Genomic DNA, 27721 nt, shown 5'->3' with positions numbered 1-27721 from the left:
TTGAGTGAATGAGGTACGCAAGGACTCTTATGAACTGCTTATGAACTGCTTAAATTCAGAGTCCACTCAGGACCTTAAATTTGAAACACAAATGTCTCAACTTTGCTTTTATATGGTAATATAACAAGAACAGAACCAAGTGAGTCCCGTAATGAAAACCTCAGGGACATGTTGAGCTCATCAGTACAGAGTCAGGTTGTTTGCAGTTTGTTGGCAATTGTCTGCGTTTATAAATTAAAGGGCAGTTATTTGCAAACCCTTGCTAATCTGTCTGAGACTGATGGCAGTCAGTCCACTTTGGATTGCAAACAGTTGCACATCTATCCAGGTGGGAGGCAACCAATAACCAAATAATTGTGGTCCTGTGACCAGTTGGTCCCACACACTTACTTGCAGTCAGTCACTAAATGTGAGGAAATGAAATCCACTCATCTTTTTTTCTTTAAGGAGCTCCCCCCAGGTATTAGTAGTGACTGAGTCGTTAGGGAGAATTGCTCTACTTTTGGTGCAGCCATCTGCCCAACCAGCTGCCAGATGGCTACATCCTTAGATCCTGGTTCACCCAAATATGTCTTCCTGTTAAAGAGAAGTTTTGCCTTCCCACTGTTGCCAAATGCTTGCTCATAGGGGATCATGTTATTGTTGGGTAGCTGTGAATATTGTGGGGCCTTTACCTCACAACGTCAACTGCCTTGAAACGACTGTTATCTTGAACTGTCGCTAGGCCCATATAAGTAAAAATAAATTCTAATTAATCTGACTTTTCCAGTGGCCCAGCAATAGCCTACAATATTGGGAAACATCAGCTGATAATGAAAATAACTGTGTTGTGTCTTTTGTGTAGCCACTGTAGAACAATTCATAGCAACTGGCAACATTTTACATAATTTATTTGTTTGTTTGTTTTTTAATTAAATTTTTGATGTTTTTTTAAACAAAAATTCCTTTGTTGTCCTTTCCCCCCCCAGCTATAAGCTCAGCTGCAAATAATGTAAAATAATGTGAAAGAGTAATAGAATACCATTGCTACCGGATTGGTTGGGATCGGCGTCCGCGCTGTCCACAAACAGGGACGGAGCATCATCACATGCCGCTGTACCTGCTCTCCTCCAACATGGACCAGTGTTTGGCCCTGACGTCAGCCGTTACCGCCCTGCCTGCAGTATCGTTGCCCACAGATGATGATGGTGGTGATGGAGACGGGAGAAGCGGCCTCGCCGTGAATTTCATTCGGAGGCGGAATTAAGGCGCACGAAGCGGACAAGTATTTAAACAAACAAAAAAAAGGACAACAAACTTTCAGATGGGGAAACGGGAACGTCCGCTTCACGCGTTTGGCGCAGGGAGAGATGCCCCGCAGCAGCCAAACGCGAGGGAGCGGCGCGCTGTGTCGCTCCGGTCGGGGGTTCCTCAGTTTGGCAGTGCGCCTGTGGAGGCGATTTAGGGAAGACGTTCACTTGGTTCATATCTCCGACCCACCGGTTCTCAACGTCAGCGCGGATTCGATGGCCGGGGTCAGAAGAAATACCTTTAAAAGGGTGGAGCTGCGGTTCGTTTAATAATAAATGATGAGGAATTCCGCTCGTCACTCTCAGCCTAATTGCGAGGAGTGGATTTGATGTTTATGTATGCCTGACACTGATACCCGAGCCCCACAGCGCCGTGCTTTCTTTTTCCTTTTCCAGCACCCTAACAAAGAAACGGGTGATGATATGTCACCATTTGAAATGACGATGGCTGCTGGCGGGTGCGGGACTACCCCTGGCATTCACGTAAAGCGCCCTGATAGCGGCTCTCCGCGGAGGCAGTTTATGCAATCCGACGCAGTGTTGCAAGTGGGCCGATGATTTGATGCTGTACTCTGCTGTCTCCTAATGATATGATCCCAAGAACTGACAGGCCTTTACGTTTCAGTGAAATATGCTCAGGCCTCCCGTAAAGCACCACAGAGCGAGGGAGCTGTCAGTGTGCGGGCACGGGGTGTTTCTCTGAAAAGTGGGGGCCCTCTCTGTAATTAAGGTGTGAAATCGGAGGGGCAGAGAGAGAAAAAAAAGCAATCATGTCGAAAGTTGTGAGTAACAAGGAGAAGAAATCCTTCAGCAAAAAGCTGTTCCGGAGGAGCTCGGTGCGCTCCGTGGGGAGCTTTATGAGCAGAGTTCTCCGGACTCTCTCGACTCTGTCTCATTTTGGCACCGACGAGCAGGCCGCCGAGGACGAGACCGACGAGGCAACTTTGCTCCCCAACACCACTGGGGGGTCACTCCCGTCGGATGACAGCGACTGCGGGGGTTTCCCCTTTGGGGATAAGGTGCCCGGTGTCGCCGGGCTCAAGAACCACGGCAACACCTGCTTCATGAACGCTATCTTGCAGTGCCTGAGCAACACAGAGCTCTTTGCTGAGTACCTTGCTTTGGAGCAGTTCAAAGGTGGAGAGACGACAGGCAACAACGAAAAGGCCAAGTCCAACGGGGTGCTGATGCAGAAAAAGGGGGGAGGCCAGCAGCAGCCGGAGACAGGGGAGGTAACCGAACAGCTGTCTGGACTGGTTCGGGCTCTGTGGACCTTCGAGTACACACCTCAGCACAGCAGAGACTTTAAGGTAGGTCGTGGAGACCCATATAAAGACCCTCGCTCTGTGTGCAAGCAGAAAGCGTCAAAAATACACTAGATTTAAGTTGTGTTTTTATTTTATTTTGCAATATTTGTTTTTTATTTCTTTGAGCTTCAAATTCAACAGTCATCTATGACGTTTGATTAGATATGAGCTTATGGGACAACCAGCTGTACCTTATAGTCCAAGTTTTTGCCTCTTAAGTGCAACTAAGTGAACTTGAGCAACAAAAGGAGTCCTACTTTTTAAGTGGTTGGTTTTTTATGTTCTCTAAACGTACATGGTTAGAAGATAAATCTGAATGTGAACTCCTTAAATATTACAAAGATGATTAGTTTATTATATGCTACTTTTCGTTTCTGACTTTGATCCAGGTGTGATTGTTACACACGGGGCAGCCATATATGCACTTTACAAGCAGTAAAGTGTTTATAGTAGAATCCCAGTGATCTGTGAAAAGTCAGTGTTTATAGGACTAACACTTCTTCCTTGTAAATGAAACAGAATCTTGAGTAGAGCTGTATTGAAGCTGACTGTATCAGCTTTTTGCTTCCAGTCTTGTCTGTTTTTCATTGTCATCTCTTAAATCTGCGTCCCGGCGTTGAAAAGTTTGCCTGTCACGATCACAAAGATTTGCTTCTGCACAACAAAAGACGAGTTTTCTCACTCCTGATGTGTTCTTGAAAAGTTCAATACAAAGTGGAGAGAGACTAAACAGAAATGGGCCATACAGCGCATTCTTTGTTCTTGACAATGTTGCTATTTCTGTCTATTTTCTTCTGCTTTAGTTGCCAGCCAAACTGCACACACACACACACACACACACACACACACACACACACACACACACACACACACACACACACACACACACACACACACAGTACAAATGGATCTTTCTCTTCAAATGTCTAAAAAATACTATTACAACCTTAAATGCTGCTAACTGGACTTCAGCAAAGCAAACTTTGTTGTGGTTTGTGTACATTAAAGATGGACATTTGCTAATTTTCCGCCTCTTTTCTTAAACCACAATCTGAGCCTAAACTGGAAGCACTTAAAGACCATTAGGGAGATTTAATAAGAACACAAGGGAATTATCTTATCGTCCACTCTCTCCCAGAAGCTGCTGGTTTGAGGATTTGGTTGTAGTACACTACCTAAGCTCTCAAAGACTTTGCACAAGTCTGCACTTCTGCACATCTCATCTTAAGATGAGATTTTATTTGTCCAAAGAGTTTGGAAGTTCCTTTGTTATACCAGCTGAACATTAAGTGAAACACACTAAAAAAAGACCTAACAAAACTCCTTACGAAGTAGAATTGGCATATAGCTAAAAATTTAAATACAATATCACAAAACAAATATCTTAACTTAAAAAAATATAAAAATAAATACAATTATATAAAATAAGTATAAATAAAAAGTGTATTAAATATCTCAAATGTATAAAAATATTCAATCCAACAAAGAAAAACGAAACAGAATTAAACTAAATGTAGGTAAAAGCATAAATATCAGATGACACTGAAGTGGCTTCCTGTAACAGGGTCAAGTGTCAAAGCCAATGCAGTCACTGTACACACAGAGTAAAGTGTTGTGACAGTGCCAACAAGAGACATTCAACATGTGTAACCTCCCCCCCTCCCAACAAAACAAAACAAAACAAAACAAATTATAGGATGGTAATATTGATATGATATTTTTTAAAACCCGTACTGATACTGATATTTGATAATCTAAAAATCCAATATGTCAGCCGATATTTTTTTCTTTCAGGCCCATGAAATATGAACAGCTTTGCATGACATTCATCGTGTGTAGCTTTTTATGGGCAGTTACTAAGATAATATTTGTCTAATAAGCAACGTTCTCCAGTTCAAATCTGGGAGAAGATGCAAATCTTAAATCAGCCAAAAAAAAAAAAAACCAAAACCAAAAAAAATGGAAAACCATGCAGGGCTATCTGCTGCGGCAACGACTTGTGAATATGGGAGCAGCCAAAAGTAGCTTCTCCTACTAAGATAATTAAAAAAAAACAACTAAACTTTTTTTACTGTTACAATCAGTCTTTGACTACTTTTTTTATGAGTGTTGCTAACAGAGAAGTTGCAGAGTGCCCTCTGGTGGATAAACTACTATTTCTCCTGTTTCTCCTTCTAGCTCTTTTTAAAAACTTTTAAACTTTTTCTTTATCAGGTGTTATAAATGCACATACATACATCGTGCACCTTTTAAATACACGGGAAACATAGTTATATTTTTGCTGTGTGGTGGTTTCATTCATTTTAAGCCACATTTACTTAACACTTATTTAATCCTTTCAAGCTCAACCTGCTATTTGACATTTAAGTTGAACTGCAAGTTCAGCTAAAATCCTGGTCAAATGTACTGCAAAGGTACAAACAAAGGTCAGAGGTAAGAGTCACGCAAAAGTGTTTGAGTGCACAGCCCCGGAAAACAGTTTGTCCTTCCTGGCACTGGGGATTTTTGTAGTGCCTTGTTGGTGTCACTGGTTTTTAATTTAGATTTTGAACTCTGCATTGCAGACCAGAGGTTTGGGTTATGAAATGTGAGGGCACTTATTTGGCAGAAAAAAGCCAACAAATCAGGATAATGATGCATTATGAGAAAGATATCACAGCTTTAATGCAGTGCCTCATTTAATATTACTTTTAAAATATTATCACCAACTGATGAATTCAGACATTACACAGGCTGAACATCAGTATCAAGCCACTTTCATACTGATTGGTTATTGGCCTGTCAGCAAAAAACACAGCATAAACCAATGGCATTGGCCAATTTTTATCAGCTAGACGTTGACAAACAGTGCGATGAACAATAAAAGACTCTGAAACAGTTCAGCCATTGTTTTTATATCGCACAACGAAGAAAACAGGGAGTAACGACTAAAACCAAATACAGTGGCACTCAGGACAATCAGGACAGTTGCTATTTGGCTTAGAATTTCACATTTTGTGCATCCCTAGCTTTGCCCTCTGGGAATAACAATCCCATTTTATGCACAGTGTCTTGTCTGTCGTTAACCACAAATACACACAGCATAGCAGTTTATAGGGTTCTATTTTTGTGAAGGTGCAGTGTTTAAAAGAGACCTGGGTATTTAGAAAATGAATCACTGATATCATCTCAGATCTCTTTACTTAAAGACAACCTTTGTGGTTGAGCCACACAAGATAGGCTGGCTCTTTCTTTCTTTCTTTCTTTTGCACCATTTTGCACAAAAGTGCTGAGACTGCTTTTGTAACTGCTCTAAAATAAGGACGACTGTCCCATAGGAGAGGCTGAGCGGCCACACAGTACCCAGTGCCGCTCGTATCTTTGACCTTGTGTGACATTTGATAGCCTCTGCGTGGAGGTGACTTCACAGCTTCCAGCCTGGGCGGCTTTGTAGAGTACGCTCTGTTTTGATCTCCAGCAGCTTATTGTTTAAGGTCAAGCTTGGCCTGACCTTTAGGACTCTGCTAATCGTTGTCCTGGTTAAACATAGCTGAATATTTCACAGTTAAGCAAGGTGGAAAAAGGGAACGAGTCGCTCTCTGTGAACTTTTACTACATCTCTGTTTTTTTTGTGCAATCCAGTTAAATCCATCCAATTCCTTGATTTTTCTTTTTTCTGCTGTTGTCTGCAGAATGTAGTGTCAAAGAGTGCCCTTCAATTCAAGGGCAACTCCCAGCACGATGCCCAAGAATTCCTCCTCTGGTTGCTTGATAGAGTTCATGAAGACCTCAACCAAATTATCCCCCTGGACAGCAGACTCCCCAGGAAGGTAAACACTGATTTAGATCACAGTTACGTGTTACCGCTGTGTCCTAAAGTAAACAGATATGCAACTGCGCATTCGGTAATTTCTGAACATTTTATTGCTTCTTGACTGCTGCTGTTGTTTATTCTCAGCCTCCAGTAGAAGAAGAAACTGTCCCTGAAGGATCTCCACTACCAGCACCTGGCTCTTTTGTACAGGAGCTGTTTCAGGCACAATACAGGTAAAATTTGCAGTTGCTGGCAGTTGCACATTTGTTTTGACTCTTTAGCACCGTGCTTGTATTACAAAAACATACATACGTAGTTAAGAAAATCCTCGGCATCCTTGTTTTCTATGCTGAGAGTAATTCCCCATGTGATAAACATCCAAGTGAAATGCCGATCACAGGTCGAATCCACATTGGTATAGATGAGGATATTTATACACAGCTGTGACTTTGACATCAAACCAAACACTGCACGAATGGAAAGCGCGATCACTCATTGGTTTGGGGATTCTTTGCTGTGGATGTTTTATCCTAGAAAGTGTTAAGCAGTGTTAAATAAGAATGAAAATACATAAACTCATCAGAAAAGTGTTCACTGAACTCATAAATCAAGTGAGAAGTGGAATCATTTCCTCAGTCTTTACAGACTTCTTTCTGTAACTGGAGCAATTGCCCCCTGCTGGCCATTATTAAGATTGCAGGTTCAAAGCTGCTGTTGCTTCTTTTTCTTCTTTTTCTTTTCCTTTTATTTAAAGCCCAAGAAACATAAAATTCAGTTCAGTTCTATTATATGGCACCAATTCACATTAACAGTTGCCTTATATTGTAAGGTAAAAACTCTGCGGTATTAAAAAGAAAACCCCAACAATCAGATAACCCTGAAAAGCAAACATTTGGCAACAGTGAGAAGAATAAACTTCCTTTTAATGTGAAGAAACCTCCAGCAGAACCAGGATCAGGGAGGGACAGTCATCAGCTGTGAGGAGACAACAGAGGGAGGCAGAATTAAAGACAAATTATTAGAGTTGTATAATTGAGAGTGATTAAATGTAGCAGTGGTGTATAAACATACAGAGATTGAAAAGAGGTCAGGAAAGAAGAAATGCTTAGTGCATGATGGGATGATGGGAAGCCTCCCAGGAGCCTGAGCTTAGGAATAAATTGTTTCCCATTTCCAGTCTTGATCTGGCTCAACTATCCAGCTTCATATAAGAACATAAACGTGGTGTCAGTTGTAATTCATTAATTCTCCTTGTTTCTCTGATTAGATCCTCCCTGACTTGCCCTCACTGCCAGAAACAGAGCAACACCTTTGATCCTTTCCTCTGCATCTCACTGCCAATCCCGGTACCTCACACAAGGTAAGGTGACTCTGGGTCTAGTTTAGGAGTAAGACAATAGCCATCATACAATTAAAAAAAAAGAGTCTCTGTATCCAAAACTGTAATGAGACAAGATCCTGTCTGAACTCCAAGCTTGGAAACAAAGGGAGTGTCAAACGGAGCCCAGACAAACACTGTGAGAGATTTGACAGGAAAAAGCTAAAATTAGAAGATGCTGTCTATCTTTGGAACATTGGTCCAGTCATGGTTATGAAACAGCCAATTAAATCCAGCCGTTCTGTTGTGCAGGCCCCTGTATGTGACAGTGGTGTATCAAGGAAAGTGCTCCCACTGTATGAGAGTCGGGGTGGCGGTGCCCCTCTCTGGCACCGTGTCCAGGTTGAGACAAGCTGTGGCCCAAGAGACCAAAATACCTGCCCAACAGGTGAGGCCTCATTTAAAACTTTCCTCTTTGTGTTCCTGTTGACAAACCCGCATCAGTAATTTAGTGTTTGTTGGTTTTTTGATTCCCCGTCACTGCTTAGATTGTTCTCACTGAAATGTACTACGATGGCTTTCATCGCTCCTTCTGCGACGATGACGACGACCTCGAGATCATTCAGGAGAGTGACTCCATCTTTGCTTTCGAGACACCCGAGCTGTTCAGACCGGAGCAGATCCGCTCCAAGCGATGTGGTACGACATCCTGTTTACTCACTCTTTGTCTCAGTGTAGTGGGTTGACAAAAACAGGCAAAATGTTTCATTTTTGGGAAGGTAAAGCAGCATGTTGGATTGATTTTTGGAAACACTTCACAAGGGAGCATGTGGGTTTTTTCCCCCCAACTTGAACTTTTTCTGTGTACATTTCAGGAAGCCCACATGCCAATCTCAATCAGAACAACTTGAAGTATGGGACAGATAATAACAGGATGGCCACACAAATACAAGAGCCTACAACACCACCTCAGAGTCCCAATAAGAACAGCGGGCAGGCTGAGAAGATCGTCCTGCTGGTGTGCAACAGAGCCTGTGCTGGACAGCAAGGACGCAGGTGCTTTAATGGACAGAGCTGTGTAAGAATTGCAAATTTAATCCATAAATCTTCTAAAACTTGCTGTTTTTCTATTTCCTACAGGTTCGGTAATCCATTTATTCTATATTTGGAGCGTACAGTGACCTGGGATGTACTACAGAAAGAGATTTTGGAGAAAATGAGGCATGTTCTGCGCCCTGGAGTCTTTGTACAGGTGCATATTAAGACGTAAACACAGCAACCTCACATTTTGATAAGCTTTTAATGAAGATTAAGTTTTTTCTTGTCTTACCCTTGATGCCCTGTAGGTGGGGCCCTTCACTTTGCGTGTGGTAGGAGTGGTTGGAATCACATATCTCTTGCCTCAGGAGGAGCAGCCGCTCTGCCATCCCTCTGTGGAGAGGTAATGCCGCATATCCCCGCTAGGATGCAGTGTTACCCCACCTGAATGTCATTGTAGAAATCGTGTGGCGTGTTCTGTCCAGTTGAAGGTGATTGAAGAGCCTCAGCGAACCTTCATTGGTATTGATGTCAAAATAAATCCTGAGATGTCTGATAGCTTGTCTGGTTCTTATAGATTTTCTTCACAGAGGCTGCCGACCTCTGGGGTTGTTGCATGGATTTTTTTTTTAATGAAAAGAAAGTTGTGGAGTGACATTTGCTCCGCTTGTGTTACACGAATAAACAAAGATTCGTTCAAACTAAACTTTAAAACAAAAAAACATGGTCACCATCACAAGTTCGGATGATGACTTCAAGACTAGGACAAGGGTTAATAGTGGCTAGTGGTGAAAATCGAAAACAGAAATGACCTCTAGAGGAGGCGTAAATCTTTCTGTGCTTATGATAATAAATATAATAATGAATAAAAAAAACCCAGTTAAATGTGTAAAATTAAACATTTAATGTGTCTCTGGTCTAACTTTTAACAGAGCATACAAGTCCTGTGGTCCCGGAGGACCCCCTCATGTCAAAATCGTTGTTGAGTGGGACAAGGAGACGAAAGACTAGTATGTGACACCCACACGCACACACACACGCACACACAAAATTAACACAAGAACTGGACTAAAAAATGATGGACTAATAGAGTGATGAATCCAAATAAGAGTTTTTGGTTCAAATTGTTGTCTGTAGAAACGGAGGATGTCAGGTGAGCGGTACAACATTGAGTATTTACAGACATCTGTAAAACCCAGTGGAGGCTCTGTCATGGTTTGAGGCTGTACTTCAGTGTTGGGGATCTTGTCAAAATTCATGGAAATATAAATGCAGAAATGTACCATCAGATTTTGTTCCACCATGCAACACTATCTGGAAAGTGTCTGATTGGCAGTGACTTTGATTTTCTGCACGGCAATGATCCTAAACTAAATTTCAGTAAATGCAGATCTCGATAAATAAAAACAGCAGCACACGATACATCACTATCAGTCATGGACTGGCCTCCCAAAAGCTCAGAACTCAACATTATTGAAGCAGTGTGGGATCATCTTGACAGAGAACAGAACAAAAGGCAGAAACATCCAAGGAAGAGCAACTATAAAACTATTCCTGAAGACTACTTAAAGAAATTACAAGAGAATAATGAAGAGTCATGATGTTCCCACCAAATATTGACTTTCAAGCTCTTTGGAATGGTGCAAACTCTTTTTTTCCTTATATGCTCTATTTCTATGTGTTTTCTCATATATATAAAACATGTGAAGACATGAGGGGTGACTTTAGCACAGCGCTGTATAGTAACTCTTTTGAAGTAGTGTATTCCCTCTGTGACTCCGGCTGTGTTACGCCCACAGTCTGTTCAAAAGAACTGAGGACGAGTACATCCCCGATGCTGAAAGTGTGCGGCAAGCGAAGGAGCAGCATCTGCAGCCTCAGACCTGCTCACTCGCCCAGTGCTTTCAACTCTACACCAAAGAGGAACAGGTAAGCTGGTGTGACCTGCACAAAGAATATTACTGATACTGATTAAAATATACATTTTTCCCCTGCATGCAGGGGTGCAGAGCGTAAAGCCTGTTTTGTGCTTAAAGTTTGCCACTTGCTTAGTTTTAAAGCGTTTTCACATTAATTTCAGCTTGCTCCTGATGATGCATGGCGCTGTCCACACTGTAAACAGCTTCAGCAGGGCAGCATCAAACTCAGCCTGTGGACCCTGCCAGACATCCTTATACTTCACCTGAAACGCTTCAGACAGGTACAAGATTGTATCTTTTCATACGATGTAAGTAAAAAACAAAAAAAACCCAAACTTAAACGTATTGCTTCTACAGGACGGGGATCGGCGAATGAAGATGCAGAACATGGTGAAGTTCCCGCTTACGGGCATGGACATGGCACCTCATATGGTAAAGAGAAGCCAGAGCAGCTGGAGTCTGCCCTCCCACTGGTCGCCATGGAGACGGCCGTACGGGATGGGTCGTGATCCAGAGGACTACCTTTATGACCTGTATGCGGTGTGTAACCATCATGGGACCATGCAGGGAGGACATTACACAGGTAAGGAAGCACCATATTCAGCTGGGTACAGGAGCTCTCCAGGATATTTATGTGGTTTTATTTCATTGTGTCTCGTAGCTCACTGTAAGAACTCCATCGATGGGCAGTGGTACTGCTTTGATGATAGCGATGTTCATCCCATATCTGAAGATGAGGTCTGCAAGCAGACTGGTTACATCTTGTTTTATCAACGACGTGCAACTATCCCGTCCTGGTCTGCCAACAGTTCTGTGGGAGGTAATTTGTGACAATGTTATTGTGTGCGGACTCATGTCCAGTATGCAAGCAAAAGCATTTGGCAATAAACCCATTAAAAGGAACACAATTTTGAGTCATTTTCTCATGCACCTAAATGGTAAATGGACTGGTGCTAATATATCACCTTTCTAACATTTGCACACACTCTCACATGGATGCATTGGGGGAAACTTGAGGTTCAGTATCCTGCACAAGTGGGCTGAAGGAGTTAGAGATCGGTCCACCGACTATGATTTGAAGGCGACCTGGTTTTACCACTGTTGCTATATTATTCCTTGGAAGTTCCTTTATGAACACTTGCACTAACGCATCTGTTGTTAAAACAGTGCAGAGGGCAAACATTCAAACTGATTCAAATTTGCTGTGGATGATCAATGCTGGTGATGAGTGCTCGGTCTGTGGCTACCACTGAGCACTTTCAGCAGTTTATGTACTCTGCAGTTTCAAAGCCTGAAGATGGAGCATCGTGCAGGGAGCAGGTGGTTCTTCTTCTTTTTTCCTCAGCAGTCATGAGATTAAGCACTGGGAATTCATCCTCCAGGGTGTGACTGTGGTGTTTGAAGGGAAACACTGTGGAGAACTCCACAGTGTGCTGGCATACAAACCCACTGGTTAGATTTGCTTCCCTGTGACTTTGCACACTTGCCCAAAATGAAAATAATTTTGAAGGGCTCCTGTTTTCAGACACTGAGAGAAATCTGGCTCACATCACAGAGATCTAAAAGTAGAAGGTCTGAAGGTTCATGAGCCGATGACCTTAAAGGTTTTCGATATTTATTTTTTATGTGCTGTATCCTGGAACTTTTTTATTGCACCTCATATCTCACATATTAAATTATCCTGTAATGCTCATAATATATAGCTGTTCAACCACTGTCTGTCTGTTTGGCCTCTCAGGTTCCACCAGTTCCTCTTTGTGTGAGCACTGGATTAGTCGGCTTATAGGAAGTCGTCCACCTAGCCAAGCCTCGTCCGGGTCCTCCAGACGCACCTCGCTGGCCTCTCTTTCTGAGTCTGCTGAGTTTGCTGGTGAACGGAGTGAAGATGATGGTAAAGAACACTAATTTCACACAATTACACGTGTTTTTTTCAGCTGACAAGCATGACTATTTTCTTAAGGCATGTTCATCTCTGCCCTGCAGGCTTATCTTCCAGACCAGCAGTGAGAGGCATGCAAAGGCAAACTTTCTCCTCAAGATCTTCCATCGCAAGTCCCTTAGCGCTGAGTGAAAACGGTACTAAACCATCCTGGCCCCACTCTGCTAAGCTCCAGCTTCGTTCCAACTCTCCCTCACGCTTCTCCCTGGAGTCCCACTCCTCCTCCCCAGTACTGGAAAGGATAGGAGAGGTGGTTGATACCAAGCAGTCTACCTCCTGCTTCACTGGGTCACCGAAGTTAGATAAACTGTCAGGGGGCAAGTCGGCTATTGGTGCTTTGGAGAGTAACAGAGGCGCTAAAAGGCTGATAGAGCAGGTGCACTCGAAAGCTGTGCTGCAGGCAGATCAGAGGAGCTCCATCCAGGCAGGAGATAACAACAATTTACTGGCTGGGGCTGAACAGGTCAGTCCAAGACATGGTGCAGCTGCAAAGGAGGTGAAACCAAGGACTGTGGCCGTGGACAGCAGCGGTGTCAAAAGGTCCTCTGCCAAGACTGGGCTGGAGAGCGAAAAGAGCCCAAAGAAGCGTGCTGCCACCTCCTCGACATCATCCAGCTCTCTCTCTCCTGCATCTCCGGCCATTGATAAGTCACAGTCTCGAACACAATCCAAAAGCGCAGCGGCACCATCAACGCCAAAAGACAAAAGCGATGGAAGCACTAAAATTTGCAAGGGCGGCTCCTCCAGAACAGCAACCCCCTCTAAAAAAAGGATCATCCCAAACCACGGAGGTATTACATCCTGAGTTGGCTGCACAGAAAAAGAGTGGATCTCCCGGATTACAAAACTCACACCCTCAGAGGAGGACATCACCCAGAGGGGTTAGTGAGAAAAGCTCCGCTTCAGGAAGGAACAGAGCAGCAGACAGGAGCACTAGCCGTGAATCGTCACGGACCAATACGGCGTTAGAGAAGAAAGTTAGCCATTGGAGGTCCTCCTCCAGGCTGAGCGCTGCTAGTAGAGCTGAGGGCAGGCCAGGCAAGGCTAATGGAAGACAGAGCAGCAGCCCGGAGCTCAAGCAGTAGCTCCTCCATTACTAGTTCTCCGATCCTCAAGTGTAGGTGTTTCCTCTTTAAATACAGCTCCGCCGCTAAGAGGCCCCCAGAGGAGCAGTAAGACAGAGGGACAAAGGTTTGTCCTTCTTTAAAACTGCTCTGAGGCCTAAAGAGACCCGGAAACCAAGTGATAGCGGGCAAAGCAGGGGCAGGAGGAGGGGAAAGGAAAGTCCAGAGGAGAGTGGTGGGAGCGCAATCTAGAGAAGGAGTCCCACACGGAGCGAGCAAAAAAACATTGTGCGTGGCCTCGGAGTCCAACGCGAGCACAGCCAAAGACAAGGAGTCCTCTAAGGCATCAAGTTCAGCCAAGCACTCACTGCTGCCCTCCACACAAATCAAAGCTTTCTGGAGCAGAAACAGCAGCTCAGTCCTCCTGCCACTGCAAAGGACCCTTCAAAGAAAGAGCCAGCTAAAAAGACATTACAGTCCAGAAAGATCCCCCATCACACAAACTAGCCAGAAATCAAGTGATGTTACTCTGAGGGTCTGAAAAACAATCTCTCTAAAGTGCAGCTCTGAGGGTGTTTTTCTTTCTTTTTTAACCATCAAACCAGACACAAAGCGTGTCTAGCAAAACAACTTGAAGCACTGTAGCGTTTCAGTGGTCACTGAAACCAGCTGCCATATTGGACACCTCTTGCCCACATTGTTAAATAGTTATTTAGGAATGGATTTTAACAGAAGCACTTTGTATTGATTGCATTGATTTTCAGGCGTATTATACTGTGTTGTAAATAAGCATGGGCGTGTGTTTAAATTATTGCCTTGTTCTGTCTGTAGCATCGTCGGGAGAAGAGCAGCTCATAGCGAGAATAAAAGTCACTTTGCACAAGGTGGAAAGTGGATGCGGAAAGGAGAAAGGAACTTTTCAAACACGGACTCACTCAGTCACCAAAGGAAGTTTACTGGCAATTTTTAACAAGCTGATGCAGCAAATTATTTTCAAGAGAAGATCTTTACGTACAGCTCTCCTCCAGTATCGAGAGCCATTATGTCAACGACAAACATCAGTGCCTCAGATAATCGCAGAGAAGTATTTAATCGAAAGTTGTGTAACTGCAGGTGTTGGTAAATTTGTAACTCGATTTTAATATTTATCAAGCACTGAAAATGTCATTTCAAGTAAAACACAATAACGCCTGTTTAGTGCGGACCGCTGTTTACATGTGCTCTTTTTTGACGTAGTAATTCTGCAATAGCCTTTAAAAAAAAACACAGAAAAAAACAAACAAAGTTTTTCTTCTTTTTTTATCCGACCACATTCTGACTGTCGCCAAGAAGCTGAGGAGTGAAACGTGCATCATCAGTGTCTAACGTCTGGAGATACTCGGTCCACCATGGTTCTTAACATTTGTGTTTATTAACCTGTAATAACCCCTCAAAACCACCCCTGCCCTCCAGCTGCTGACGGCAACACTTAACTGCGGTGCCCAGGTTCCCTTGTGGGGAATCGAGCCTCTTCAGACTGCCAGACGTCTCCAAACATTCCTCCCAGACGAACACAGGGTTAATGTACAAAAAAAAAAACAAACAAAAAAAAAAACGCATAAACAACATGCTCAAAGACAGCCTGTCCTCTGTCTTCACATGGCACATCACAGCTTGTGCGCATCTTAGCTTGCAATACAGAGTAGTACCCCACAGAACGCACTGACTGTAGACCCGAGAAAAATAGATCACTATTCCTGAAGTATGTGACAGTTGTTGCATGATAAATTGCTTATGCATGCACTTAACTATGCAAGCAGATTCTTGTAAATGCCCACACTGAGTATGTAGAAGTGCTACTCTTGTTGGATGTGTATTTATTTCCAAGTGTGTATATATATATATATATATATATATATATATATATATATATATATATATGTATATATATATATAGTTTTTTTTCAAAGGCCAGCATCGGAGAGCATGTAAAGGCATCTTTATTATCTTTATTAAAGCTTTGTTTGCACATTTCCTCAGAGTAATATAGAGTTCGTATGAATGAAGGTTTTCTGTAGTGTATTCATTTGTCTCATGTTTCCTCCTCAAAACAAACACTCACAGTTGCTATTTTTTTAAACAGTTTTCATGACTTATGCAGCAAAAATGCTGCTGCAGCTTTCGGATTGTGTTACAGTCTGATCACTTTTAACTGGTCAATATTAGCAGAGCTATATTTGCCCCAGGATGGGAGTGTTTTATGATAGACCCAGTGACAGGCTTGTTGTCTGGTTTTAAAGGGGCATTTCACCAAAAATGAAAGCTTCTGTCGTATGTTTAGTGGTCTGTGTAGTTTCAGAGACATCTGCTGTAGAAATGTCTGCCTCCTCTTGAGCGAAATAGAACTGTGGCCCTCACTGTGCCCAAAAATCACAGATTTTAAAAGCTGAATCTGATGTAGTGCAAAGAAAGAAGTTACAGCATGAAACTGCTTGTGAGGATTTTTATTTGTATTTTTTTATTTGTATTTTTTTAAGTAACCTTGTGACTTACATTTAGCTGATTTTGGAGTGAACTCTATTTCTGTTCATGCATTTAGACAGAACGTGACCACTCATGACCAGTCTGCATTACTGTGCTGCTTTTGTCAGAAAAAAACTGATGTGCAGTATACACGTATGCATCTTTTACATATATATGATCAAAACATGAACCCTTCTACAAAAACAAAACAAAACCCCCCCAAACAAATGCTAATATCTTACAGTGAAACATTGGAAGGCTTCATTAACCTATCCAACAGGAACTCAATCAATGAAATTTTAATAATAAAATGATTTACTGAATGTCACATTTAAGGGTGAGTGTATATCACTAGCCTAAGCAGTCAGGCCACAAACTGCTTTGCGGGCTCTAAGTTTTCAGCACATGCAGTGCAGAATAAATCAAAGATGCTTTCTTCAGTGCCTGCTGGCTACAGTTTGTTGATGCTGTGGTATTAAAACCCAACACATCCAGTATATGAACTGGAAAAAAAAAAAACCTGACCTATGTATGTCGCGCCAGTGTTGATGATATATGTCAGCAATGTAATAAATGCAGGTAAAGTACTGTGAAGGAATTATGTGTTTACACAAAATGCATGGGAATTATTAAACCTTTTTATTTTCCCATTTGTATCGAGTCATTTTATTTAAAAGTGCTGTGTTCATCTTTTCTGTTGATCTGAGGAGGAGAGGTGGTAATCACAACCAAAAGCAGGATCAGTGAAAATGCTGTCTCTGCCTCTCTGTCTGCGTGCAGACAGCTTGACCTGCCGGTGCTTTGTTTTTCATTTATAGTGTTTGTATAACTAGCTTGAGGAACAATTTATGCTTCCATTTCTCATTACCTCCACTTGGTGGTGCTCGGTGTTTGCCAGAAAGTCTCAGAAGAGCCAGAAAAAAACGAGTTAGGGAAATAAAGCAGCACTCGGTGTGAATTTGCTCTTGACAAATGCCCTTCAGTCTGAACTTGTGGGATTATTAAGATATATAAGAGTGTCAGGTCTAATGCTGTCAGCGGGGCAGATGATATGTTATTAAACTACAGCACCATCATTTATTTAGAGCTGATTCAATTGCAGTTTTATTAGTTTGGCCCAAGGCTGGGCATATTAAGAGTTAATGCTGCCTCTTTGTCTTTTCTATTCTTGTAATTTTGTGTAACAGTCATCAGTTTTGGGGATTACATTTTCTGCCGCTCACTTCTCACCTCTTGTGCAGTCAGAAGACTGATGAAATTTTAAAAATTGCCTGGGGTGTGACGGGGCTACAACATGCTTCTCCCCACATGCAGCAGATTTTATACACTTGTAGGAAAGGAGCTTTCTTTTCTCTCTTTTTTTTTTTGAAACCCTAAAGGACAATGAGAGGCTCTCCTATTTAAATGCACGTATGGACGTAATTAAATTCACCGACTGCAACCCGGCACAGGATCATTCTGTAATGGAGCCAGGCTCTTCTACTGCCGAAATCAATAATCATTTGCCAATTGTATCACTTCCAAGAGAACATCATTAGCAAGACCTCAGTGGAGAATTCAGCAACTTTTATCAGGATTTAGCACACAAACTGTGACATTACCCTCCGTGACTCCTGAACACAAGGCTGAATTAGTTGACATGTTTTGCTTTTGCTACATTAATGTGCTTGGTGCGTCGTAAAAAAGGCAATCTAATTGTATTGATCAAACCAATCTCGGTATCTTCTGGGGGCCAAATTTAATCCTTAATGCTGCTGCAAATGCTCCAGTGTCCCCGCGCAGGAGCAGGAGAGGAACGGGAGCTTCATGATTTCACGTTTTCACTGCTTGCTGCTTGGATGGATCGATGCATTGACTACTGTGCTGAAGGTGAAATACTCAGTGTGGTCACACACACACACACACACACACACACACACACACACACACACACACACACACACGCACACACACACACACACACACACACGTATAAACACTTCTATAACACAACACAACAAATAGAACCAAGTGTAACAACCATGCAACACTGTGAAACACATCTGACTGGATTTTATTTTTGGTGCCCGTGTTTGTGTTGGTGTTCCATTGTTTTGTATTAAAATTCATAAGATGCTGCAGTGCTATAATACATCCAATAGAATCACACACACACACACCTATATATATTGTATACCTGTATGACCTTATTATGCAGGACAGTGCTAATTTGTGTTGCATTATGAGCTTTTCTTTCTGTCTTTTTACATTAATGATATGTTTCTTTTCAGTTATTCATTTCCTATCTGATCCAATAGTTTAGGGTATTTAATCAGCCTCAGTTAACTTGCCCAGCATTGTTCCCCTCCGACAGGACAGAAAAGAAAGACGCAGCAGAAAAGTGAAAAGCTTTCAAAAGCCTGTGGTAGCAGCTAAACTGATTAATCCTGAAGTCAGATATCTTGGTATTAATAGATCAGAGAATTATTTAAAAGGGTTTCTTTTCTTTGTAAAAGAAAAAAGCCTTTTATGTAATTTAATCATTTTTAGCTTTTCAACCAGTATTGTCACATGAAGGCACTCACAAGTTAGTTTCATTCACAAGATTTCTTCATTTCTACATTTAAAATGTGTAAATAACTTTAGGCAAGAAACTCATATTTATTCTTGTGTTTTTGTTTTCCCTCTGTCAGTTCATAAACTGTATTTAAAAGATGAAAATAGCCACCAGGAAGGCAACCAGTGATTTTATATGTCCTGTTTTTCAAACCTCAGGCCAAACATGATCATTGTTACCAGAGTTCATGAGTGTGGGGTGGACCTGATTTAAAGATAACTATAAAAAGTCATTTGAGAGCAACTTGTCAAGTGCCAGTTAGGGTCACCCTAAAACATGTCCTACTTCCTCCTAGACACTCAGAGGACCAAAAGACTTGAAACTAACAACGGATCTAAACTGTAATATTTAACTTCTTTGTCTAACCGCTGGCATTACCTTTGAAATGTTGGTTTAAACCACTTTTGCATTTCACTTTTGTTGCCCATGATGCTTTGCTCATTTTAATATTCGATTCAATTGATTTAAATTCTTTTTTATTTATATAGTGCTAAATCACAACAACAACAGTGGCATCAAGATGCTTTATATTTTATGGTAAAGACGCTACAATAATGCAGAGAAAACAGAGAAAACCTGAACACTTGTATGACCTCATATGAGCAAACGCTTTGGCGACTTGCTTTTAACAGGAAGAAAAAGGGCGGAAGACAGAGCAGTTTAAATCGAGTTCCTAGCACAGATGTTGTTATTGTATACCTAAGGTCGGTGCTAGATTGGATCAACCAGAGGGACTGTCATCACTGCTGTGATTTTTTATTTGTTGTCACCATCACACTGGAGAAAACGGTGGTTGGAGACTGCCACATGACCAAAATTAATGGGACTGTGTTCAATGAGCTTGTAATTTTACTACCTTTGAAATGGTTGCTTCAAAGATGGCGACCAGATCTACGACCACTTGCAATCAGTTGGTGTCGGTAAAGCAACTTTGGTTCATGTGGCAATAAGATGGAGTCAGTCTGCTGCCAGTTTAAGACTAAATGAGGTAAAACTGTCATAAATCAGCCAAAACTGCAAATCAGTTCATGTCAAAATAAAAATTCATTTTATTAAACAGAATTTCAGGTTAAATACTTACATTTAGAGTCCAGCTGGAACCTCATAGATGTGAAACAAATCCTCAAATTCCTTCACAAATAATGACGTGATTGCTGCAGGATGCCGATCTACCTGTGAAAACCTGGGTGCTTGCCAACCTGGCTTTAATAGTAAAGCAGATGTAGTATAGATGAGTTATACTCACCAGCACAGACTGATTGCAGCCTTTTGGCAACTCGTCTGCAATAAATTAGACAAGAGTTATTTACAAACCTTCCTCTGTCTGAGAGTGACTGCAGTCATCCAAATCAGATCGCAATTTGTCGACAGGTAGCCTTCCACCAGGCAACCTGAGCAACTGCTTTGCAGTTCAGAACTGATCATCCAGATGTTGAGGGTGTTGCATACTCAAGCTTGCTAAATCAGAAAAAAATAGCACCATCCTGCTTTTACACCAGTGTGACTCACAGTCCACATTTAAAAATGTTAGGGCTCAACAAATGTCTTAAGCTTCTATCTATCTATCTATCTATCTATCTATCTATCTATCTATCTATCTATCTATCTATCTATCTATCTATCTATCTATCTATCTATCTATCTATCTATCTATCTATCTATCTATGCTAACAAACTGCATCTCCTTAAGTACCCAAGAAAAAGACGGAAACTGTTAAATTTTCTCTTTTTTACATTTTCTGCTCAACCCTTATCAATTCATAATCATAAAGTGAAAATTTAACAACCTATGCTTCACCAAATGTGTTCTCAGTGTAGGGCTGTTTCCCCCCTGCCAAATGAGAAACAAATTAAATCATTCACTTGTTTCAGCAGCGAGCGTGTCAGTTATTTCTCTTCTCTTGAGCCCAGTGATGGAGTACTTTAGTTCTCCTTTAATCGGATATGAAAAACCTAGTAAGCCTTGAGTGCATCGGAGAGCGAGCGAGCTGCTTTTTAGGCAATGCAATATACATGATGCGTCTTGTGGGATATCTAAGGCTGAATTACGTAACTCTAAGCAGTGAGTTGTGTCTTGAAAACAACTTTAACACCCAAAGAGACTCTGCTGTTGTTTCTGGACTAGAGACAGCTTCCACAAACTGTCAGGGTTAGTGATCTTTGTACCCTTCTCTAGCAACACAGGATTAATGTGCATTTTTTAATGCAGCACAATAATCTTGCTAAATATAATCCCCATCATCCCTCCGCACATTATCAGCTCAGTCTTAACTGCAAGATAGTTTTAATTCTAGCATAAATTACCCCCAGATTTCTTTGAGTAATTAATTCACTGACATTCAGTTGAGTGCTCTTTATGAAGGAAGAAGCTGGAAGACGATACAGTCGCTAAAACCGCAACCTGTAAAATGTCTGAGACCCAGCAGCCTCATCCCACAGGCAGAGCATTTATTTCTCCTATATAATGCGTGGCAGTGGGTAGCTGGAATCCCAAGGCCGTTCTAATACAGAGGGACTCATCAGGATGCTGGAGAGCAAGGTGTGAAGTGTCAAAGTTGGACATAAAGCCAGCGCATGTCTGCCACGCTTCCTCTGACACCCATCCTACAACATTGGCTGTGCGAGGAGTGATTGACTGAGAGGTTGATTATGCTTTTTTCAGCCAGGTGGTTGGCAGGCAGAGAGGCGCATATCACCAGATTGCTGCATCAGCCAAAGTGTGAGGCCACAGTTTCTGGCAACAGTGCGTCTGGACGAACATCACAGGAATAATAAAAAGATGCAGGGATGTCAATCATCAGCTAAAATGTGTCTGTTTGGTTGATGATCTTTTTTTTCTCCCTATTTTGTTGGCAGCAGTCTCTCCATCTTCCTTCTTGTGTCATTAGAGGCTTTTGCCTTTTGAGCAATGCTGAGATGGAAGACAGGCGAGGCTGCACGGGTAAAAAAAAACCTGGAGGTTTTTTGGGTTCTTGGGGGAGACGGAGGAAGTCTTTGATGTTGGGGAGTTTTCATGGAGGCAAATAACACACTTTGATATTTTACGAACCATCTCTGCTTTTTAAAAAAAATGCAGGCAAAAAGCGGCAGTATAAACACCACATACGCAGCTACAAACACACAAATATCCACACATATACTCTGTCAAAGTCGAGCTTCGAATTACCACCCAGCTGAAAGATTTGCCATGATTTTTGTCTGTGGATATTTGTCTTCCACACCGCAGAGTTTCTAAAATTTGCAATTTTCCTGATGACCAATGAGCAGAAGCCTGTCCCGATTGATTTTCAGAGGAAGATAAATTAGTGTTTGGATGAACATATAAGGTAATGTATTCATAAAAGCTGTAATGAGTGCAGCTGTCTCTAGCATCTGACATCCAATCTGAGACAAGCCGCCCGGGGAGTCTGGACCATCCTCCGCCCTGAGTTTGTGTGTGTGTGTGTGTGTGTGTTACTGTGTGATGGAGTAGAATTTCATTTTTTGTGATGGAAAGCACAGTACGAGTATTTCTTAGAGTACTAAAGATTATGTGCTGCTGCTTTGATTACATTCAGAAGCCAAACATTTAAGCTAAGTATTGTGATGATTAAAGAGGGCTGCTGATCAAAATGAGCATATCTGTATCAAATATTGCTCTGATTTACTTATTTAAGCTGTGACTAAGATGCAAATTTCATGAATGATGGGAAATATAATCAACAACTTGATGCTGAAACAAATTGGTTTTTTAAAATTAATTAAAAAAAAAAAAAAAACAAAACAAAAAAAAACAGAATAATTTATGAAAAGCAGCATGATAGAAAAATCATCAGGATTTCACACCACTTCAAAATATATAATTAGTTTGTGTTTTCTTTTTCTTTTCCATAAGATAATTGGTTGTACCTTTATATACACAATATGTGCAGGGGTTAATGCACACAGAAAAATGAAATAACTGTGCATATGGAGCAGGCTTATGCAGAATCTCCTAATCTCACACCAGGATTCAGCTGGTCCCTCCTTTCACGTCGATCAAATGCTGAAATGATGAGGTATAAAACAACCGTTCTACATTGTGAGAAGTGCAAATCTTCACTGGTTTAATTACCTATTTCCCACTGAAAAGTGTTTAGAAATACATGAAAGAACAGTTTGGACCTTAAAACCTACTCACAGACCCGCTCTACTTGGTTTCCTTCATTGCTGAGCTCCAGCTTTGCATGGCTTCGTCGTAACCCCCTCCCCACCACCAAAATCCTCATGCGCAGCATGTCGACTCAGGTGTGGTCTGAAAGTCCAGGGGTTTGCTGATACATCAGATGTGCTTTGCTTTGCTGTGGATGCGAGGTTCATCTGGAGGCAGCCTTGGGATGAGACTTGTTATTCTCCTGAGTGAGACACGAGGCACGAGCTCTAATTAGAACACATCTCCTGGTGAGAGAGACGCCGAGGGTTTGACTACTGCTCCGATCTAATCAGCTTTCTGCCGCACTTTAGCTACTCCTCCAAAAACAGGCTCTCAACCCGCCTGACAAACGGATGCAACAACAGGGAGATGGCACTAAACAACTGTTTCTAATTTGGAGGACTTTGCTGAATTTTACTGATCTGAATCTTGAAAGGGCACCCGCCCAACGCTGTCTCACATCTTTGCCATCTTCTTCTCACTCCCTGCTGGAGACGAGTTAAAAAGGGGGCCGTGCAGGTGGCTGCTGATTTGAGCAGAGATGCAAAAATAAAAATCGGAATGTGAAGCCAGATAAAATGTTTCTCATTTTATCTGCGCATATTGCAGTTGGTGCACCCCGACAAGAGCCCATATTTAAATTACATGTCACTTGAAAGTCTGTTTTTAGTACACTTAAATTCTTCACTTCCATAGCTTCCTCTATAATGATCTCCTACCTTGTCATCTCCACAGACTGCAGTTCAAACACTGGTCTGCAAATAGTTGTAGAACATATATCATTACATACTTGAGACTGTGCCACAGTTGTCAGCACTTCATTTTAATTTGGCTCCTAAGCCACCGGTGAGTTCGACCACTGGGACATCCTGTCGGCTGCAGAAGTTAAACTATTCTGAAGCATTAGGAGTGAACGCGGCGCACTGCTGAATCCCTGCCTCTGCAGTGTCAGCTGCTGTCTCACTCGGATACCGAAGGAGCTCATTCCATCCCATGAGGACATCCTGAGTAAAGGACGAGGACGGCTGTGTGAATCCGTACCCTTAATTCAGTGCAGCTTAAACAGAGCGTGCACGTGCACGGCTAACAGCTTCGTATGAAAACAACTGCAATATTAAGATTTCAGGGGGGAGGACTCCTTTGAAAATAATCCTTCCCCTCTTCTTAGTTCCATACTCATTAAAAATCCACAGGGATGGATGTTTGAAGCTACATTAAGCAACCGTGGCTTCAGCAGGAGACGAACCACATGGCATCTGCACAAAGAACATCACTGTGACATTTCGCTACTTATACTTGGCCTTCAGCCCGCTGTCTTAATTCTGTCTAGTTATTCTGTGGCGCATTAGAGGAAAGCGTTCCTGTTTAGATTTTTGTCCCTACATTAAAAACAGCACTGCTGCTTTTAGCCTTAATCAATATCAGATCACTAAATTATTACAGCAAATACTCTAAGCCTCTTCCTACAACTCTCCTTGGAGAGCGGGAGATAAACAAGAACATGGTGCGTCTACGCCTGTCCTTGAAGTCTTGTTATTAGTCTGAGCAATAACTAGTGCTTATCAACAGTGCGTTGACGTATTTACCGACCCCTTCAGCTTCTTCAGGTATTTTGAGTGTTTAATAATTACCAGGAAGCTCCACGGGGGGGATGGAGTGATTTGAAATCTGCTATAGAGGGTGGGGAAAATAACAACTGTTTGATCACCCAGCACATTAAACATAACCTTGCTTTATGATTTGTTTGAAAACTCTCTGTTTTACAGCAACAAGACAGAAATATTAATCAACATGATCACTCATCAGTTTTAACAAATACTCATTAAGCTTAACAAGCGCCTATTAGCTCGAGTGCAAATAGGTCACATTGTAGTGCTACAAAATGCAAAGGATTTCGTGATTTGCATGGACTGGGTCCTGGGAGATTTCCTGTTGGAAAAGAAAAGCTGCGTGTGTGTGTGAGAGAGCAAGTGTGGGAGAGAAAGAAGAAGAAGAGATCTGACCTGCCAGCATTCTCCAGAGAGCCGTTTTTGCTAGCAGGGTCTAATCAGAGTCTGGCTGATGCTGGTTCTAGGGATTGCTTTCCTCCAGCCCTCAAGCCTAATTAGGACCCCTGTGTAACATATAGAGTTGCTGCTCACAGTGACGACTGGATAGACGCTCACCTGTGCGTGCTCTTTAAGCCACAGAAATGAGTCGCTTGCAAGCATGATGACAAGAGATGCGCTGGAGGTGGTGCAGCCACACCAGCTACTCCCCCACCTGGAGGTCGTGCGAGTTTAATGAGTGTTAGGACAGGCAGAGGCGGCTGTGAGGAGAGAGAGAGAGAGACAGAGAGAGAAAAAAGGCAGATGTCTGGGTTGGGGGGGGGGGGGGTGTCACAGAGAGTGGAGCATCTTTCATGTCTTTTTTTTTCTTTTAACAATGCTCTGTGACCATTTGCAGAAGCGGTAAGGAATGAGGAGAATGACAGTTGTAACATATAGTGAAGACAAAAACATGTTCCCTGAGCTCAGTTTTCTGGATTTTCTCATGTCAAACACCAGGAAATCTTCAAAGGATACACTGTTAAATGCAAATTTCATGAGTGCTTCAGATGAAGCATTCAAACAGATAAAAGTATCTGGCTTCTTCTGAGGTATGTAGATAGAGGAGCAGTGAGGTCTATATTTTCGCTGGGTGCGAAAACTGTTATTAATGAGGATTAGTTCTTGATGATCCTATATGTCTAACTTGTGATATTAAAAGAAACACACAAAATGGTGAAGACATAGCTGTTTATGAGTTTGTCAGCCAAACTCTCCTTCTAGAGTACTGTGCAAAAGCCAACCCTCATTTATTTATATTTAGCTGGGAAAATGGGAATTAGGGGCAGTGATTTACTGAAACATGGAAATATAGGCATAAGCAGAGATGTCTGGACACGTTTTCTATCAGGATGGTCCCTCGGGGCTTTAGTAACTTTGAGGTCCGACCTCTGAGGAGGCCAATCCATGCCTAATAGTGTCCCATTGTGTGTTTTTCTGTCAAGGTATGATTTTACTGCATTGGTGGTTTGGGATTGGGATCACTGTCATGCTCCATGTTGCAATCAGATGTTTTCTAGATTGTATTTGATTGGATGGTGGATCAAAATTGTACTTTCCTATTTTTTCATTCCCATAATTCCGTCAATTTTGACAAGATCTCCAACACCACCAGCTGAAATGCTAAAATGAATGAAATGTTAAAATTTCAGTTCTTCACTCCATCAGAGCTGTTGCAACTGATTTTCAATGTGGTTATAGTGTAATTTGGCACAGCTCAGCCTTTTCCCCTTGTTTCTCTTCCTTAAGAATGGCTTCTTGAGAGTCAGCCTTCGACTGAGACCTTTTCTGATGAGTGAGCAGTAGATGGATCAACTGAAGGTCCAGATGTACCTCTCAAGTCCTGTGTCTGGTCTTTGCTGTGTTTCTTTCTCCTTGTTAAGGACCTAACTGCACCTACCTAACTCCTAACTTTTGACCACTTTTTAGCTAAAAGTTGTTTAGGAATCACCTTGTTGGTGCAAAAACACTATTTTCCCCTGTCAACCTGTTAAGTTTGGCATTTTGCAAAGATTTACCTAGAGGAATGTGACAGGCTGCTGATAACAGAGCGCCTAAAGATGCAATTTAAAATTGGTTCTTTGCTAAGTTGTCCGTTATGATTTGACACAACACAGTTTAATGTCCTGAGTTTGGTGCCTCTTTTAATGCTTGAATGATTCACAGGTCAGTGTTAAGGGACAAGAAAACAACTGTGCTCTTAAAATCTTGAGGAGTGATTCGTCTTTAAAACATTTTACACATGTTATAGTTGTTTGAATGTAATTGTGATGTTAAAAAAACATCATATTAATTGTATGATCATGCCAAAATAAACTATAGCCAATAACTGTAACCAAAACAGACTAGATGGCAATATTTGTGCTGATCAATAACAAACAACAAAACCAAGACAAGCAGTAAATAACCAGCCAGCCATGAACAAAACATTTGGTTTGACCCCAAATCACTTTGGAGATTCTCGATAAAACCTATATTCATTTTCTATCATCATGTGACTCATGGTATTTTTCTGTTACAGACATGTCTTTGCTTTGCTGTCGTGTTCCCTGCATATGTTGTAAGTCTCCTTAAGGACCGATGATGGATACACCAGTAAGACTGGGTAACTGTTCCCTCCATTTAGGTTCAAAACAGTTTGATGCGAGGAAGGCATCCAGCGATGCAAAACAATCAACAACGCCCCTCAAATGCATTCAAACTACAGGGTGGGCCATTTATATGGATACACTGTAATAACATGGGAATGATTGGTGATATTAAAGTCCTGTTTGTGGCACATTAGTATATGTGAGGGGGCAAACTCCACAAGATGGATGTTGGCCATCTTGGATACAACTTTTGTTTTTCCAATAGGAAGAGGGCCATGTGACACATCAAACTTATTGATAATGTCACAAGAAAAACAATGGTGTGCTTGGTTTCAACGTAACTTTATTCTTTCATGAGTTATTTACAAGTTTCTGACCACTTATAAAATGTGTTCAATGTGCTGCCCATTGTGTTGGATTGTCAATGCAACCCTCTTCTCCCACTCTTCACACACTGATGGCAACACCGCAGGAGAAATGCCAGCACAGGCATCCAGTATCCGTAGTTTCAGGTGCTGCGCATCTCATATCTTCACACCATAGACAATTGCCTTCAGATGACCCCAAAGATAAAAGTCTAAGGGGGTCAGATCAGGAGACCTTGGGGG

General features: G+C 41.9%; 1 pseudogene across 1 annotated transcript; it reads left to right on the top strand.

The window, feature by feature from the left end:
- The first annotated feature begins 1167 nt into the window (after nt 1-1167).
- On the top strand, nt 1168-16360 carry LOC146512852 (ubiquitin carboxyl-terminal hydrolase 31-like; annotated as a pseudogene). The gene is made up of 16 exons (XR_014875751.1): nt 1168-2599; nt 6268-6405; nt 6534-6622; nt 7657-7749; nt 8020-8155; nt 8256-8406; nt 8583-8763; nt 8848-8959; nt 9054-9148; nt 9678-9755; nt 10545-10674; nt 10826-10945; nt 11022-11247; nt 11326-11484; nt 12403-12555; nt 12648-16360. The product of XR_014875751.1 is annotated as a ubiquitin carboxyl-terminal hydrolase 31-like (transcript).
- Nucleotides 16361-27721: the final 11361 nt, after the last annotated feature.

Source organism: Neolamprologus multifasciatus, chromosome 8 (genome assembly GCF_963576455.1).
Source record: "Neolamprologus multifasciatus chromosome 8, fNeoMul1.2, whole genome shotgun sequence".
Lineage (NCBI taxonomy): Eukaryota > Metazoa > Chordata > Actinopteri > Cichliformes > Cichlidae > Neolamprologus > Neolamprologus multifasciatus.
The sequence above is the reverse complement of the archived record's forward strand: the minus strand, read 5'-3'. Positions and strand labels throughout refer to the sequence as shown.